The 14,544-nt window shown below is 36.5% G+C and overlaps 1 long non-coding RNA gene across 1 annotated transcript in view; it reads left to right on the forward strand.

The window, feature by feature from the left end:
- The window catches only part of LOC142335142 (uncharacterized), a 56,803-nt gene that overhangs the window by 14,106 nt on the left and 28,153 nt on the right, over positions 1-14,544 (forward strand). The gene's annotated exons all lie outside the window — the stretch shown is intronic.

Here is a 14,544-nt window from a genome sequence, read left to right on the forward strand (position 1 = left end):
ATTGTAAAACAAAAAGAAATTTTGGCATAGCTTGCCTAGGAAAAAAGTTAGTTTTTCATACGGAAATTTGCTATTATTTCAAATAATTAATTTTTAAATATAGTATTTTTCATATGGTCAAGGAGTTGTTCAAATCGAACCAAACTCGGTATCGAGTATCCCATGGGTAACTAGATTGTAAAACAAAAAGAAATTTTGGCATAGCTTGCCTAGGAAAAAAGTTAGTTTTTCATACGGAAATTTGCTATTATTTCAAATAATTAATTTTTAAAAATAGTATTTTTCATATGGTCAAGGAGTTGTTCAAATCGAATCAAACTCGGTATCGAGTGTCCCATGGGTAACTGGGTTGTAAAACAATACGAATTTTTGGTATAGCTTGCCTAGGAAAAAAGTTAGTATCTCATACGGAATTTTGGTATTATTTCCGAATAATTTTAAATAAGTATATTTGAAAATAGGTCTTTTTCGTCGGGTCAAGGAGTTGTTCAAATCGAACCAAACTCGGTATCGAGTATCCCATGGGTAACTAGATTGTAAAACAAAAAGAAATTTTGGCATAGCTTGCCTAGGAAAAAAGTTAGTTTTTCATACGGAAATTTGCTATTATTTCAAATAATTAATTTTTAAATATAGTATTTTTCATATGGTCAAGGAGTTGTTCAAATTGAACCAAACTCGGTATCGAGTATCCCATGGGTAACTAGATTGTAAAACAAAAAGAAATTTTGGCATAGCTTGCCTAGGAAAAAAGTTAGTTTTTCATACGGAAATTTGCTATTATTTCAAATAATTAATTTTTAAATATAGTATTTTTCATATGGTCAAGGAGTTGTTCAAATCGAATCAAACTCGGTATCGAGTGTCCCATGGGTAACTGGGTTGTAAAACAATACGAATTTTTGGTATAGCTTGCCTAGGAAAAAAGTTAGTATCTCATACGGAATTTTGGTATTATTTCCGAATAATTTTAAATAAGTATATTTGAAAATAGGTCTTTTTAATCGGGTCAAGGAGTTGTTCAAATCGAACCAAACTCGGTATCGAGTATCCCATGGGTAACTAGATTGTAAAACAAAAAGAAATTTTGGCATAGCTTGCCTAGGAAAAAAGTTAGTTTTTCATACGGAAATTTGCTATTATTTCAAATAATTAATTTTTAAAAATAGTATTTTTCATATGGTCAAGGAGTTGTTCAAATCGAATCAAACTCGGTATCGAGTGTCCCATGGGTAACTGGGTTGTAAAACAATAAGAATTTTTGGTATAGCTTGCCTAGGAAAAAAAGTTAGTATGTCATACGGAAATTTGCGAATTTCGCAAATAACGAATTTTAAAAATAGGTCTTTTTCATCGGGTCAAGGAGTTGTTCAAAGCGAATCAAATTGATATCCCAGACTACCAGTAGTATGTAGGTTGTAGTGCAAAAAGAATTTTTGGTATAGCTTTCCTAGGAAAAAAGTTAGTATTTCATACGGAAATTTCGACTTATTCGCTTATTCTATTTTTCAAAATATAGAAATTTCATCGGATCAAGGAGTTGTCCAAATCGAACCAAATTGATATCCCAGGCTACCAGTAGTATGTAGGTTGTAGTGCAAAAAGAATTTTTTGTATAGCTTGCCTAGGAAAAAAGTTAGTATTTCATACGGAAATTTGCGAATTTCGCAAATAACGAATTTTAAAAATAGGTCTTTTTCATCGGGTCAAGGAGTTGTTCAAAGCGAACCAAATTGATATCCCAGGCTACCAGTAGTATGTAGGTTGTAGTGCAAAAAGAATTTTTTGTATAGCTTGCCTAGGAAAAAAGTTAGTATTTCATACGGAAATTTGCGAATTTCGCAAATAACTAATTTTAAAAATAGGTCTTTTTCATCGGGTCAAGGAGTTGTTCAAAGCAAACCAAATTGATATCCCAGACTACCAGTAGTATGTAGGTTGTAGTGCAAAAAGAATTTTTTGTATAGCTTGCCTAGGAAAAAAGTTAGTATTTCATACGGAAATTTGCGAATTTCGCAAATAACGAATTTTAAAAATAGGTCTTTTTCATCGGGTCAAGGAGTTGTTCAAAGCGAACCAAATTGATATCCCAGACTACCAGTAGTATGTAGGTTGTAGTGCAAAAAGAATTTTTTGTATAGCTTGCCTAGGAAAAAAGTTAGTATTTCATACGGAATTTTGCTATTATTTCCGAATAATTTTAAATAAGTATATTTGAAAATAGGTCTTTTTCGTCGGGTCAAGGAGTTGTTCAAATCGAACCAAACTCGGTATCGAGTATCCCATGGGTAACTAGATTGTAAAACAAAAAGAAATTTTGGCATAGCTTGCCTAGGAAAAAAGTTAGTTTTTCATACGGAAATTTGCTATTATTTCAAATAATTAATTTTTAAATATAGTATTTTTCATATGGTCAAGGAGTTGTTCAAATTGAACCAAACTCGGTATCGAGTATCCCATGGGTAACTAGATTGTAAAACAAAAAGAAATTTTGGCATAGCTTGCCTAGGAAAAAAGTTAGTTTTTCATACGGAAATTTGCTATTATTTCAAATAATTAATTTTTAAATATAGTATTTTTCATATGGTCAAGGAGTTGTTCAAATCGAATCAAACTCGGTATCGAGTGTCCCATGGGTAACTGGGTTGTAAAACAATACGAATTTTTGGTATAGCTTGCCTAGGAAAAAAGTTAGTATCTCATACGGAATTTTGGTATTATTTCCGAATAATTTTAAATAAGTATATTTGAAAATAGGTCTTTTTAATCGGGTCAAGGAGTTGTTCAAATCGAACCAAACTCGGTATCGAGTATCCCATGGGTAACTAGATTGTAAAACAAAAAGAAATTTTGGCATAGCTTGCCTAGGAAAAAAGTTAGTTTTTCATACGGAAATTTGCTATTATTTCAAATAATTAATTTTTAAAAATAGTATTTTTCATATGGTCAAGGAGTTGTTCAAATCGAATCAAACTCGGTATCGAGTGTCCCATGGGTAACTGGTTTGTAAAACAATAAGAATTTTTGGTATAGCTTGCCTAGGAAAAAAGTTAGTATGTCATACGGAAATTTGCGAATTTCGCAAATAACGAATTTTAAAAATAGGTCTTTTTCATCGGGTCAAGGAGTTGTTCAAAGCGAATCAAATTGATATCCCAGACTACCAGTAGTATGTAGGTTGTAGTGCAAAAAGAATTTTTGGTATAGCTTTCCTAGGAAAAAAGTTAGTATTTCATACGGAAATTTCGACTTATTCGCTTATTCTATTTTTCAAAACATAGAAATTTCATCGGATCAAGGAGTTGTCCAAATCGAACCAAATTGATATCCCAGGCTACCAGTAGTATGTAGGTTGTAGTGCAAAAAGAATTTTTTGTATAGCTTGCCTAGGAAAAAAGTTAGTATTTCATACGGAAATTTGCGAATTTCGCAAATAACGAATTTTAAAAATAGGTCTTTTTCATCGGGTCAAGGAGTTGTTCAAAGCGAACCAAATTGATATCCCAGGCTACCAGTAGTATGTAGGTTGTAGTGCAAAAAGAATTTTTTGTATAGCTTGCCTAGGAAAAAAGTTAGTATTTCATACGGAAATTTGCGAATTTCGCAAATAACTAATTTTAAAAATAGGTCTTTTTCATCGGGTCAAGGAGTTGTTCAAAGCAAACCAAATTGATATCCCAGACTACCAGTAGTATGTAGGTTGTAGTGCAAAAAGAATTTTTTGTATAGCTTGCCTAGGAAAAAAGTTAGTATTTCATACGGAAATTTGCGAATTTCGCAAATAACGAATTTTAAAAATAGGTCTTTTTCATCGGGTCAAGGAGTTGTTCAAAGCGAACCAAATTGATATCCCAGACTACCAGTAGTATGTAGGTTGTAGTGCAAAAAGAATTTTTTGTATAGCTTGCCTAGGAAAAAAGTTAGTATTTCATACGGAAATTTGCGAATTTCGCAAATAACGAATTTTGAAAAATAGGTCTTTTTCATCGGGTCAAGGAGTTGTTCAAAGCGAACCAAATTGATATCCCAGACTACCAGTAGTATGTAGGTTGTAGTGCAAAAAGAATTTTTGGTATAGCTTGCCTAGGAAAAAAATTATCATTTCATACGGAAATTTGCTATTATTTCCGAATAATTCTGAATAAGTATTTTTGAAAATAGGTCTTTTTCATTGGGTCAAGGACTTGTCCAAATCTAACCAAACTCGGTATGAATTATCCCCTGTATAATATTGAGTCTAAAACAAAAAGAATTTTTGCTATAGCTTGCGTAGAAAAAAAGTTAGTTTTTCGTACGGAAATTTCGATTAATTCGAATAATTAATTTTAAATAATTTTTAAAAATAGGTCTTTTTGATTAGGCCATAGAGTTGTTCAAAGTGAACCAAACTTGGTATGGAGTATCACCAGTGTATTGAGAGTCTAAGGTAAAAAGAGTTTTTGGTATAGCTTGCCTAGGGAAAGAGTTAGTTTTTCATACGGAAATTTGCGATTATTTTAAATAAGTAATTTAAAAAATGGCGTTTTAATTAGGTTTTAGAGTTGTCCAAATCGAACCAAATTGATATCCCAGACTACTAGTTGTATGTAGGTTGTAGTGCAAAAAGAATGGTTTGCCTAAATGCCCTACAAAATAGTAGATATTTCACACGGAAATTTCGGCTTTTTCGCTTATATTAAAAATAGGGTTAGTTTTTCAGCTTTGACTATGGAACAAACAGGTCTCGTTTTGAATGAAACTGGCCTTATTTATGAAAGGCGTCGCTCGTCTTCTGTTCCAAATGTTCCTGCTTCCACGGTTACTCTCCGCAGCTTGCTCTCTGAGATAAATGCGCTTAAGGAAAAGATCAGACAACTCGAAGAAAGGGTACAAACTTTAGAGAGAGCTAATTCGGAAGTTGTTGATCTAACCGGAGATGTGAGCTTTGATTCGACGGTGTCCGTTCATTCAAGTGACATGAGTGAAGAAATTCCAAATGGCATTTAAAGCGACCATAGTTATTGATAGACTGAGGTTTAGTTTGAATGGCAATTGTTAATCAGTCTCATGCTAGCAGAAACTTGTGTTTTTATGTTGCTACGTTTAGGTTCAGTTTATTGATACATACTTTCACATTCAAAAAGTTTCAATGCTATATGTGTTCTTATCTGGCCCTCTAATCTTGATATCAGTTCGGCTGTAGTAGTTTAAAAGGTTCTCAATAATTCTCTTATTTTCAGGTACAAGATGCCTTTCAAAATTGAATTTGTTTTTCTTACTGAAGCGTGCCAGGTCTTGAAATTATCATTATTTGACCCTCGATGGCGGAAGGAATTTCAAGTGAGCCAGCGAATGCAGTTGGAAATAGATGAAAAGGTAACCCTGAAGATTGATAATGTGGACACAGAATGCGTCCTTTTAAAGCATGGAACACCAGCTGCAATGGCGGTTGAATACGAGTCGTTGAGAGAGCTCTATTCGTCATTTTCCGACCAGTGTGAGAGAGACGTGGTTGCAACGCCAAAGAGGGGTGCGAGGTGGACACACAATGCAACTGGAACTCCGACTCCAAACAACATGTCTCAAACGCCGGAGAATTTGGTTAGAAAAATCTTTCTACTGGTTTAGAGTAGTCAGATTAGGTATGATGGGTTGCTGAGAGTAATAAAGTCGGAGAAAACTTAATTGATTTAATGCATTTTAGCGCTGAAAGTTTGCAAAACTTTTTGTCCATAGTTTTTTAAACTTATAGTGTAATTTTAATGGAAGCTGTCAATGCATGAATTGGTTGTTTAGAAATGCACTAACCATGCCAAAATTGAAGCAATTCTGAAGGAGGACAAACAATTGATCTCTGATTTGATACAGAGTAACCAGAAGGCTGTCGCTGATTGCAACAAGAAATTGGAGCAACAGCTGCAGAGTTTGAAAGCGATTGTGAGTATTTTCGAATCTTTAAAATAATCTCGTTATAAACTCGATTTAGGAAAGTTCATTATAGATTGTAGCCACTTAAGTCTCAAGACCTATCGATAGAGTATGTTACTTATTAAAAATAGTTGAGGTTGTCAATTTTTTTTAGATAGACGTGCACAGAGAAAAGATTCAGGATGACGCAAGGGATGATCAGACAGAAGACCTTCCGAGCTTTTACAATGACATTGATCTGGAGAGTTTACCAAAGGCTGACAGACCTGAGCAGTATGGTAAAATCTTGCGAGTGGCACTGTGGGGTGAAAACGGCCTGCAGAGAGAAATTATTTCACCCACGCGAGACAGTGAAGTGAGAAAGCCTGCCTCGCCAAAGAGAACAAAAATTTTCAAAGGTTGAGTTTGGCTTAAAATCTTGACTTAAAAGAGATAATAATGGGGCGGATCTTATTGAAAAAATCGATGGAACAATGAGCTGTTAAGATAAACAATTTTTTGCTTTTAATATGTAGTGTAATATGTATTACAAACCTCACTTGAATTTTTTTTAAGGCCTGGTGAAGAAAAACTTTCCCGCTCGTATTTGGCCAGACGCATACTCAGAAGCTCGGACATCAGCAAACCGATCAGGCATGGACTCGTTGAGATATAGAAAGAGGAAGAGTGATCCATTTTGGTGCGATCAACAGAAAAAGAGGGCAGCTAAGAAGTTGAAGAAAAATCAAGGCGCGTCTCACGAAGTATCAACAAATACTGAAGACACCAACGGGGAGAGTCAGGATGACGAAAATAGTGATGACCATGAAGGTTCTGCAACTGCGATGAATGAGTAACGAGCTTGTTTGGAAGATTTGTTTGAAAGATTTGATTTAGAATACTGATTTTACTTTGAAAGGTGCTTTTTGCAGTGACAGTTGTTTTCTGAGAATTTTTTGTTTTGTCAAGATTTGTTTAACTCAGTTTTCTTAACAAGGTGCTCTTTCCAATTTGTTTCAATTTATTACAATTAAATGACTTATTAAGTCTAGATTTTCAGTACTTAGTTTTCATGAAAAGGTGCCCCGTTTTGAGTGACATTTTCCCGGTTCTTTGGAAGAGCCTTCGAGAAAAATCATTAGGCAGAATTGTTAGAGCTTGTTATTATTTCAAGAAGTTTTTTCAGTCTCGTAATTTAGCTGAGTTTTTTCAGATTGTTGAAAATGAAAAAATCTCGTCATGATCAAGCGAAAAAAAGCTTCAATACGGATTCTGAAGCTGAAAGGGAAAACGCTGTCAAAGCTCACCTCGTGTCGACTAATATGGCCTGGTTGTTTGTTGACAAAGAGCTCATGCTTTTGAGTTTAAGTAGTACAAAGTGGCCCTCAAAACTCAAGGCATCTCAAAAGCTAAGCATGATTGAGGGAGAGTGCTACAATCTGAAAATAAAGGATAACGAGTACCCCTGTCGCTTGCTCACAAAAGGTCCTGCGAAGAAGGTGGAACAGGAGATGGCACATTACAAGGCGGAGATTGAAGAAGGCAAACGGCCATCGGACTTGAGAAAGAAAGTGCTCACATCTTCGAAAGCTCCAATGGTTGAAGTAGACTTCCTGAGTTCTTCTCGTCCTCCAATAATGACGAGCGCGGAGTTAAGTCTCGGAAAAGGCAGTGGACAGACTTCAAAGAAAGCGAAGTTGAGTGCAAGTCAGCAACCAGCTGTCGTACAAAGCAACATTTGTGACCAGGTAATTTTTTCAATGAAGAAAAACAAACGTTTTAGGCCACAAAATACTTAAAATTTTGCACGGTGTACTGGCTAACTATCCTAGTTCAATTAAGAAATAGTCCGATCTGATGACTCTTTGCCTGTAGGAACAAGAAGTAGTTGCTTTGTCTCAACCCTGCCCATCTGCCGCTCTCCCTGGTAACAGTGCAAGCAGTATTGCAGAAGACGACAATGACTGTGGACCAGATTGCCCGCTCCTCGCAGAATTTCTAGATCAGCATGTTCTAGAAATGAATGAGCTGAGAAAGGCCTTCGAAGAACAGAAAAAGAGAGATGAGACAAGGCGAACAAATCTGTGCTCCCGCATTGAGCAGAAAGTAAGTTTGGTCTATGCAAGTTTACTCCATGCAAAGGAATGTTTTATTTCACTTCACCCTATCTAGTAGATTTATCGTGCTTTGACAATAGACCTTGCATTAACCTAGGTAACATCTTTCTGTTCAGACTATCGAGTTGAAAGAACTGCGTTTGTTGGACGTCCACGGTTTCCGGAGTGTGGACGAACATCCTTCGCGAGCAAGAGGCACTGAAGTAGTTCTGCACGAGGACGAGGATTTAATGTCCATTTACGCGGGAACCGATGTTGGGAAACTCGCCAGAGCACTGTTCGATAAGTTGTTTGCAGAAAGCGATCGTGGTAACTTCATCCTTGCACCCAGACGAAAAGAAGCTGACGGCCGAACAGAAGCTCCGGAAAACCTTCTTGAAAAATTTCATAGTAAGAATTTTTGTAATTAATTAGGTCTTGTAGACAACTTTTTTAGGATTTCCCCTTAACGTTCATTATAAGTCGCTGAATTTTGAAATTGAAGAAAAGCCACGTAACGATTTGAAAAGTTTTGAAAAAGCATGATTAATAAAGTTCATTCACCAGTTTTTTTTTCGTTCAGAAGTGGTGAGGCAGAAGTATCCTGACACCCCAAAGCTAGCGTGTGAAGAAGCAAGGAAGGCTGCGAATCAGTACGGCAAAGACTGTCGTAAAAAGAATGCCAGCGCAAACAACTAAACTTTTTGTTTTGATTTTGATTCGTTGATTAATTGCAGAAACTAAACAGAAATTCCAGATTTAACTTAGAAGTTTACCCTTCGAGTTCATTCAGTTCTGTTTCGATAAGATAAACTGATTAATTCTCGCTCCGTCTCAGTGTTTATTTACGTTTTTTATACAACTTTATACGTTAATTTATAGCTGATGCAGTAATTTTAAAATTGATTTTGAGATTTGCGAACTTTGTATCATTGCATAATTGCACACTAAGAAATTTACGCTTGCAGTTCATTTTTCTCCAAGTTCATTTAGCTCGTCTTCACCTTTCCTAAAGAGTTTTACGCTGACAAAATTCAATTAGACTTGGTGAGGCACTTTATGTGAGGCAATGTTTGATTAATAAGAGGTTTTTTATCTGACTCAATTTTGAGCTTAAGATTTTTTAAAGCAACTCGTTTTCAAATCTCGTTCAAGCTTTTCCAGTGTGATGATAAGTTGCGAAGAGTTAGTGATTGCGGATGGTCAAGTTGTTCGTCAGCTGCTTAAAGACTTCAATGTATCTCCCGAGTCAATGCTGCCTTTGAATAGTTTCGATGAGTTTGAAAAGCGACTTCAGTATGACAAAAATCTTGCGAAAACCTATGGTAATTTGAAAGAACTTTATCAGCAGTCTGTTGCAGCCGGTTTCAAGATCCTACCAGACAACTTTGGTGGCTTCGGGTTATTTAATCACACAGGGAGAGTTCTCAAGCCATCGATCGAACCCCTTAGACCTTTTCCTGTGGGTCTGGTCAAAAACGTCCCTTGCGAGCTTCAAAATGAAATGTCGGATCTCTCGGTTATGCGTGGTGAGTTGGATACCGATGAGTTAGTTTTGCTTGGCCCAATTCGTTTCGCCAATCACTCATGCTCGCCTAATACTCAATTCTTCCTCGGTTACACCAGCCCCTTGCTTCAGCATAATAAATGCGTTTTTCTTAAAGTAATTAGCTCGATACAGCCCTTTGAAGAAATCACTGTAAGTTATGGTTCAAACTATTTCAAAGACGGTCGACTGAAGTGTAGATGTCCACATAAAGATAAACATATTGTGTCCCCGGGAAATCCGCAGGAGACTTTTACGCCCCCAGTTGCAAGCCCTTTTCCAAAATGCACCGAGTTACCGGCTACACCAATTGATTTGTCTCGAAGTTCAACTCAAAGCGAAAGTTTCCAGACACAATATTCAGCGAGTCAATCAAGTGCTGGAACCCCTAACCTGTTGGAAGTGGAGAGAAAAAGAGCAATTGTAACTCAGAGAAAAAGGAAAGTGAAAAGACGATTAGTCGATTCAGCGAGTCGACAAATACGGACATTTATCCATCAGGTAGATTCCAGCCAGTCCTCGGAGTTGGAAAGTGTGCTTGATGAAACTGAATTGAATACCACAGATCATGCAACTCCAGATAGCATTGAAAATGAGCCTGAAGAAGTTTCTTGTGAAGATACATCTTGTGAAGATGCATCTTCAGTTTCTAATTCGGAGTCCGACGAAGACTCAAGCAAAGATTCTGAAACCGTGGAAGACCAGTTTGTGTTCTCGCAGGACCCCTTGAGTTGTAACACGAATGTTACTGCTCATAACGCATCAATGGGATTGTATGGAATTGCTGCGCGTCATTGTTTGCCTGACAAAGCCTTATTTGACCTCCTCGCATGGCATAAAATTGTTCACCCGCGAGACATTTTACCAGCCCCAAATTACATTAAAAATGAAACCAACAAATTAACAGAGCGATACATTGCAGGGACAGCAACTAACGGCACGGGAGAAGTAATTTTCTTGAGTTTTGCTGACAAACTTCAAGAAAATGTTGAAAAATACATAACAGAAATTTTAGCTTATGCTAATCCTGATACGAAAACAGATCTAAAGCTCACAGCCCTTTTTGATGGAAATGCGCTTAATGTGAAACTTATCCTCAATACGGATGGAGTTAGGGTGCAAGAGTCTAGTGATTGCTCAGCCTATCCTGTTTGGGTAGCTCTGGCTGACTTGCCACCGAAGTTGCGTTCTTCCTTTGATAACATCCATCTATGTTCGCTGTGGTATGGCAAAGGAAGGATAGATTGGGATTCCATATTTGAGCACTATCTGTCTGAAGTATCAAAAGACAGGAAAATTAAAGTAAATGGGGTTGACTACGAGCTGAAATTTCAAACTGTTTTTGTAATACTAGATCTTGTGTGCAAGCACGATGTCCTGCAAATGAAAAAATTTTATGGATATTATGGATGCGGTTTGTGTACCATGCGAGGTGTGCAAAGATATCCAGGCGGTCGATCGTATCCAAATAAACAATCGTTCAGAATGCGTGATCCGGGGATGCACGAGCACTTAGTAAGGCAGTTTGAGAGTGGGAGTGTTGAAGAAAGAAAAGCTAGAAAGGAGAAGGACCCAGAGATTGATACACTCGGAGTTAAGGGGCGATCATATTTATTTAAAGTTATTCCTAATCTTCCATTAACCTGTCCCGTGGACACTATGCACCAGTGTCTTAAAGGAGTTGCAAATGACATTATCAACTTTTTTGCTGAGCAACTGAGCTACGATGAGGTACAGAAAATTGATGACGCAACAAAACAAGTTACTTTGCCCAGCGAATTCAAGCGATCAGTCAGGTCATTGCGATCCCTTGAGCACTTTAAAGCCAACGAATTCAAAACATTTTTGCTGTATTTTGCCCCAATAGTTTTCCAAAATTTTCCAGAAAACTCTTTGGCGCATGAATCCAATTTACAAAATCTCAAATACTTAATCTTCGCACTCCGCTCTATGTACGAAAGTGTTGACGAGGCCCAGCTTTGTGGTTACCTGTTAGAAGCTTTCTGCTATAACATGTCCATCCGCTATCCTTTAAAGAAGTTCGACTCAATTAATTTCCATCTGCTCCGACATCTAGCATGGCAGTGCAAATTCTTCGGGCCCTTGTGGACTACGTCTGCAACTATGTTTGAAAGTGCCAATAATCACCTCATAAAGACTTTAACTGGCACTGTTAATACCTGCAGCCTTATAGTTAAGCGATACATTCGCAATAGACATTTCGATAGCATGGAGGTGAAGAACGATAATCTTACCGGATTCCTTGAAGCTTTGAGGGGCAAAACAAGCGGCTTTAAAGACGATTTCTCAATGAAGCGAAACAATGTGTTTTCAAATTTTCAAAAGCAATTTCCTGAGGCTCGTTTGTTTTGCAGACACCGAGGAAAATTCTACCTGGACAGCCAATTGTATACAAGATCTGAAGCAAACAGTTTTGTTTCACTTTCTGAGGAGAACGAAATTTTAGTCGGCCAGATTTTGTTGTTCATTGAGAAAGAGTCGGTGATTTTGTGTGCTGTTCAGCTCTACAACATCCTTGACAAGCTTGCGTTAGATCTGTCGTCAACTGAGTTTCACGGACAAGACAACAAACTTAAGCCTATTGGCTATCGTGTAGAAAAGTCGACCGAAGTTCGAGTTTTCAAGTGCTGTTCAATAAACAACAAACTTATTCTCTTCCATTTTTTCAACAACCTTTACTTTATTAATGTGCTCACCCATTTCGAGCACGATTAAGGTTGAATTAGACTTGAAGCAATCCAGACTCCTTTGTAATTTTCCTAAAGCTCTGTAATTTTCCCAAAAATTCTCTTCCAGTAATTTTCCTAAAACTCTACTAGAGCAAATTGTTTAATTTCTTTATAGATTGAATCGATATTAATGCTTCAGTTGCCATTTCGTGCAAAAGTATTCCTCCGTTATGTCAGATTGATATTGAATAAGACGTTGTTGAATCTAGACTTCGATCATTGATTTTGTTAAAACTTAGATTTTAAAAAGTTTTTAATGGTTCAAGGAATTCTTGAAAGTGAACCAAATGGATATCCCAGACTACCAGTAGTATGTAGGTTGCAGTGCAAAAAGAATGGTTCGCCTAACTGTCCTACAAACAAAGTAGAAATTTTACACGGAATAAGTTGCCTAGGAAAAAAGTTAGTATTTCATACGGAAATTTGCTATTAATTCAAATAAGTAATTTAAAAAATAGGTCTTTTTGATTAGATCTTAGAGTTGTCCAAATCGAACCAAATTTGATATGGAGTTTCCCCTGTGTAACTAGAGTCTAAAATAAAAAGAATTTTTGGTATAGGTTGCCTAGGAAAAAAGTTCTTTTGCATACGGAAATCTGCAATTATTTCAAATATTTAATTTTGAAATATAGTATTTTTCATATGGTCAAGGAGTTGTTCAAATCGAACCAAACTCGGTATCGAGTGTCCCATGGGTAACTAGATTGTAAAACAAAAAGAATTTTTGGTATAGCTTGCCTATGAAAAAAGTTAGTTTTTCACACGGAAATTTGCGAATTTCGCAAATAACGAATTTTAAAAATAGGTCTTTTTCGTCGGGTCAAGGAGTTGTTCAATGCGAACCAAATTGATATCCCAGACTACCAGTAGTATGTAGGTTGTAGTGCAAAAAGTATTTTTGGTATAGCTTGCCTAGGAAAAAAGTTAGTATTTCATACGGAAATTTGCGAATTTCGCAAATAACGAATTTTAAAAATAGGTCTTTTTCATCGGGTCAAGGAGTTGTTCAAAGCGAACCAAATTGATATCCCAGACTACCAGTAGTATGTAGGTTGTAGTGCAAAAAGAATTTTTTGTATAGCTTGCCTAGGAAAAAAGTTAGTATCTCATACGGAATTTTGCTATTATTTCCGAATAATTTTAAATAAGTATATTTGAAAATAGGTCTTTTTCGTCGGGTCAAGGAGTTGTTCAAATCGAACCAAACTCGGTATCGAGTGTCCCATGGGTAACTAGATTGTAAAACAAAAAGAATTTTTGGTATAGCTTGCCTAGGAAAAAAGTTAGTTTTGCATACGGAAATTTGCAATTATTTCAAATATTTAATTTTGAAATATAGTATTTTTCATATGGTCAAGGAGTTGTTCAAAGCGAACCAAATTGATATCCCAGACTATCAGTAGTATGTAGGTTGTAGTGCAAAAAGATTTTTTGGTATAGCTTGCCTAGGAAAAAAGTTAGTATCTCATACGGAATTTTGGTATTATTTCCGAATAATTTTAAATAAGTATATTTGAAAATAGGTCTTTTTCGTCGGGTCAAGGAGTTGTTCAAATCGAACCAAACTCGGTATCAAGTATACCATGGGTAACTAGATTGTAAAACAAAAAGAATTTTTGGCATAGCTTGCCTAGCAAAAAAGTTAGTTTTTCACACGGAAATTTGCGAATTTCGCAAATAACGAATTTTAAAAATAGGTCTTTTTCGTCGGGTCAAGGAGTTGTTCAATGCGAACCAAATTGATATCCCAGACTACCAGTAGTATGTAGGTTGTAGTGCAAAAAGTATTTTTGGTATAGCTTGCCTAGGAAAAAAGTTAGTATTTCATACGGAAATTTCGACTTATTCGCTTATTCTATTTTTCAAAATATAGAAATTTCATCGGATCAAGGAGTTGTCCAAATCGAACCAAACTTGGTATCGAGTAGCCCATGGGTAACTAGATTGTAAAACAAAAAGAATTTTTGCTATAGTTTGCCTAGGAAAAAAGTCTATTTCAGTCTTACTATTATTCTAAGGTGAGGGCCTCGGGCCCGCATGAGGTGCACCACCCCCCCCCTGCCCCGTTGAGACGCCGGTTAGTCGGTTTCCCCCCCCCGCTGGGATTTTTGTGCACCTCATGTTGGGGACGTTGTTGGCGTGCGGTCGAGTTTTCTCTTCGGTCTAGTTCATAAAATCGGTCAGATTAAATTTGCGAATTTCGCAAATAACGAATTTTAAAAATAGGTCTTTTTCATCGGGTCAAGGAGTTGTTCAAAGCGAACCA

The sequence above is a fragment of the Convolutriloba macropyga genome, chromosome 2 (assembly GCF_964194025.1).
Source record: "Convolutriloba macropyga chromosome 2, txConMacr16.3, whole genome shotgun sequence".
In the NCBI taxonomy this organism is placed as follows: domain Eukaryota; kingdom Metazoa; phylum Xenacoelomorpha; order Acoela; family Convolutidae; genus Convolutriloba; species Convolutriloba macropyga.